Source organism: Apodemus sylvaticus, chromosome 19 (assembly GCF_947179515.1).
Source record: "Apodemus sylvaticus chromosome 19, mApoSyl1.1, whole genome shotgun sequence".
In the NCBI taxonomy this organism is placed as follows: Eukaryota; Metazoa; Chordata; class Mammalia; order Rodentia; family Muridae; genus Apodemus; species Apodemus sylvaticus.
In genome coordinates this window covers 56,860,012-56,864,756 of record NC_067490.1, presented here as the reverse complement: position 1 = coordinate 56,864,756, position 4,745 = coordinate 56,860,012, and the positions used below count along the sequence as shown (strand labels likewise).

Sequence of the window (4,745 nt, the reverse complement as noted above, 5' to 3'; positions counted from 1 at the left end):
AGGTAAAAGGGAGCAGAAGGATCTCTCTCCCTTGCAGATGCCACAATCCCTCAGATAAGTGGCAGTGCTGGCTCTCCCAAACTCCCATGGGGCCGGATCACTGGAAGCCCACACATTCAGGACAGCTCTACTGTGCTGTCCAGGTTAGGTGTAGGGCATTTTCTGAGTGCTACAACAGATGAGGGGCATGGAGAGCTCCCTTGTTTTTATGCTCCCAAGGCCAGCTCACCCATGATGTCAAGGTGATGGGTGGGGCCAGTTCTACACAGCCCTCAGACATCAACATATCTCAGAGTGGCAGCCCAGACCACAGAGATCCATATGGTCTTTGGTCATAAGAGATCCCTGATGCAGTAGAGCCTTAGACCAAGACATGGACCCTGGTGGCAGCACAGGCCAGAAACCTACCATGGTCCCAGGTGGCATTACTAGCTACTCACATCAGGCTATTCATCACTACCCTTTAGTTTCCAATTCTGCCTCTTTTTATTGTGCCCACATCCTTATATTTCTTTTTCTTTTTTATTTCTCTACCACTTACTTGTCCGCTTTAGTGGTACCTGGGGGTCTCTGGGTGTCTGTGGTCATCTCAGGTGTGATTTCAGGATGCTATACCCTGTTTATGCTTTATGGATCCTGGAATGGGTCATCTGGCACATGATCTGTCCCTGTTTAGGCCTGCAAGGCAGCAGACTGCTGGTCATCTCAGGCTCGCTCCCTACCCAGGACCCATGGTACTTGTTGGTGATTGTCTCAGGTTCTCTATTTTTTCTAGGAATGTTAGGCTACTAATCATTCAGATGTTTGTAGGTCTTTCCTCTTTGCCCCCTCTGATGCACATGTTATAGAGCAGCCACACCTGCAATGATTCTAGGGGCAGATCTTTTAACTTTCATAAGCATATTTATAGACATACATATACACAAAGTACATGTAAGTACCCAATAATAAGTACTTATTTCTTAAAATAAACTTTAGAAAATTAAAATAGTTTTGATACTTTTAGTACTACATTTGTTTGGAGGGAGGTGTACATTAATCCAGTGCTAATATATTATTCTCAGTACAATTGTGCAATGTAGAATGAAAGTGTACAATATCTTTGACATTGTAATTAATCTCTGATTATTTTAGGGATGCATTTACAATAAAATCTCACCCCTTGTGTGAATATGACAGTGACTTGCATAGTATTGAAAAAAGAATGTTGTGTTTATGGAAATGAATCAAATATTGTTTGAGACCAATGTTAATACCCTCAAAATACTCTGTACAGACTTGCTTTTGAGATTTCAACCAAAGTAATAATTAAATCGGTTCAATAAACCCTTGTTATCTGGGCTCCTACACCTTATTAGCACTCTGATTAAGCTGTTTTTTACTTTGATTCTTGCTCCATGCCTTATCCAATTTCTCCTTAATATCATTGCCAGAATTACCAGCAACTAGGTTATGGTACACTGTCAGACCCTGGACTCCTCAAATACAGGTTATAAGAGTCTCAAAGCCTGTGATGAGACCTCTCCATTGTAAAGTAAAATAGGGAGAGATGCTGAAAAACCCTTCTGTTAAGGACATTGTCTACCTTGTCTCCGTGAACATTGCATAAGTGGAGGACTACGTTTCCCAGTGGTGCTTTTTCTCTTTTTTATATGTCTGACATCCACATACACTATTTGAGGAATATCACATAGTCCTTGGTTAAATCAAGGTTTCAACTCTGTTTCTACTTATAAAATCCTTCCCAGAAAGCACCTGGAAAGCCTCTCCATCCATGGTACATTAAGCCTCAACCCCTGTAAATCCATTTGAAAAACCCTTTCCTTCTTTCCACAGTTTATATAGCCCTTGTTCACCATGAGTAAATATATGCACAAGCTATTTCACTGAATTTCTTCTAAAATTGCTGTAACACATAAATTCTTGGAGAAGTACCCCCAACTCACCTGTAGCCAGACTAAGATCCTGCTGACCTAGTTGTTCCTGGCTCTACTTCATTCTTTTCTGTTTGTTATGCACCTGGACACTCCAGGAGATGAGGAAGAAAGCAGAAGTGGTGTGTGTGCGTGTGTGTGTGTGTGTGTGTGCGTGTGTGTGTGTGTGTGTGTGTGTGTGTGTATAAATAGTTATGCAGAAGCTAACCATCCTCACACAGACTAGTTGGATTGCTTTCCTGGAAGGTTGGCAATTTTTTCTCATGTCCTAAAAAATGCACATTTTATATATCTATAAATATATATTATATATATATATTTTAACATATAACAGTACTTTATTATCAGCTGTGCAAAACTGATTACCTTCTTTGTTTAGCAGATCTTTGTTGTTTAAGTTTCACAAAAGATGTTAAACCTGTTGAATATAAAACTTTTTTTTTTTTTTTTTGGTTTTTTGGATTTGTTTTTTTTTGAGACAGGGTTTCTCTGGATAGCCCTGGCTGTCCTGGAACTCACTCTATAGACCAGGCTGGCATCAAACTCAGAAATATGCCTGCCTATGCCTCCCAAAGTGCTGGGATTACAGGTGTGCGCCACCACCACCTGGCTGAATATAAAACTTTTACCAGGCAGTATAACTTGCATATTGAGAACTAGGAGTTGGACCTTTCTGGCAAGGACTACTTATCAGACTAACTTGTGACTCACAGAGAAAATTCATTCATATTTCCTCAATGTTATTATAACATGCATCTTCAGTAATTACTTACTAAATACTAAAATTAGTATTACTAATACTAAAAGAACAATATTGAGAATCTTATATAAGCATTTCTATTTACTATTATGATTAATATCCTGTATTTGCTTCTAAAACCATTTTCTTGGATCTGCCTCAAAATATTCTGGACTATGTTTTTATGTTTTGTGCATTTCATATAATCAATGTCTGTAGTCATCACTTTGTTTTCAGTTAATGTGATCACACAAATGATCTGTATTTACATAGTTAGACAGCTTGGCACATGTTTTATGTGTTTTGACACAATTTTATTAATTCTTTGATATTTCATACATTATATTTTGATCATATTCAGTTTCCTTCAATTCTTCCCATATCTACTCCCAAATCCATACTCACTTAAGTTTGTGACATCATGTTTTTAAAACCCACCCAGACCAGTTTGTGCTGCTGTATACTCTTGGGTATGTCATAATCCATTGGAACATGTTTCATCTATCAGAGGCTATATTCTTAATGAAAACTAAACTTCCCATTCCCAGAAATTATCATTTACCAATAACCTTTAAAATCAACATAACCCTAAACAGAAGAAAAACTTAAATCCTTTCTACTTAAATCATAAATAAATATGTCCACTCTCTCAACTTCTGTTCAAAATAGTACTTGAAATTGTATCAAGATCAGCGGGACAAATAAGGCTATCAAGGCTATATATGTAAGACAGGAAGAATTCAAAGTATTTTTATTTACAGATAATATTATTTGAGATATAAAACATTCTAAAAACTCCACCAGAAAACTTCTATAGCTGATAAACATTCACCCAAGGCAAAGGATACAAAATTAACACCCCAAAATTACTATCCTTCCTCTACACAGATGGCAAATATACTAAGGAAGAAATAATGAAAATTACTATTCACAGTTGCCATGGATGGTCCCAGCCGGGAAGATTCAGATCCGTTGGGGGAACTTTGGATTTCAGGAGAGAAACAGGTTTGGTGGTGACAGAAACAGAAACAACCACACACAGAGGAAGTTTGAATCTGAATGTATTTAGGAGCTCTAAAGTAAGGATTTTTATACAGGAAGAGTAGGTATTACCATTTCAAAAGATGTAGCCAGTGAGGCAGGCACAATTATAACCATTTGGCACAAGGAAATGCAAAATCAATCAGGTACAATATTTCTCATGTAACAGAGTCAGAGCATCAATTTACAGGTGTCATCAATCTTCCTGATTGGAATACAGAGTCACTTGTAGTTAACAGTAAAACTTCAAAGAGTTTGAAGTTTTTTATACTCCCTGGGTCTTAATAAGTTTTTGTGAGAAATTCTTTTTTTTTATTCGATGCATTTTTTTATTTACATTTCAAATGATTTCCCCTTTTCTGGCCCCCCACTCCCTGAAAGTCCCATGAGCCCCCTTCTCTCTCCCTGTCCTCCCACCCACCCCTTCCCACTTTCCCATTCTGGTTTTGCCAAATACTGCTTCACTGAGTCTTTCCAGAACAAGGGGCCACTCCTCCTTTCTTCTTGTACCTCATTTGATGTTATTTGATGGATTATGTTTTGGGTATTCCAATTTTCTAGGTTAATATCCTCTTATTAGTGAGTGCATACCATGATTCACCTTTTGAGTCTGGGTTACCTCACTTAGTATGATGTTCTGTATCTCCATCCATTTGCCTAAGAATTTCATGAATTCATTGTTTCTAATGGCTGAATAGTACTCCATTGTGTATATTTACCACATTTTTTGCATCCACTCTTTTGTTGAGGGATACCTGGGTTCTTTCCAGCATCTGGCAATTATAAATAGGGCTGCTATGAACATAGTAAAGCATGTATCCTTATTACATGGTGGGGAATCCTCTGGGTATATATCCAGGAGTGGTATAGCAGGATCTTCTGGAAGTGAGGTGCCCAGTTTTTGGAGGAACCGCCAGATTGATTTCCAGAGTAGTTGTACCAATTTGCAACCCCACCAGCAGTGGAGGAGTGTTCCTCTTTCTCCACATCCTCGCCAACACCTGCTGTCTACTGAATTTTTAATCTTAGCC

General features: G+C 38.3%; 1 pseudogene; it reads right to left on the bottom strand.

Moving 5' to 3' along the window:
* Positions 1-776: 776 nt before the first annotated feature.
* Positions 777-881, bottom strand: LOC127670277 (uncharacterized; annotated as a pseudogene).
* Between the last annotated feature and the right edge of the window lie 3,864 nt (positions 882-4,745).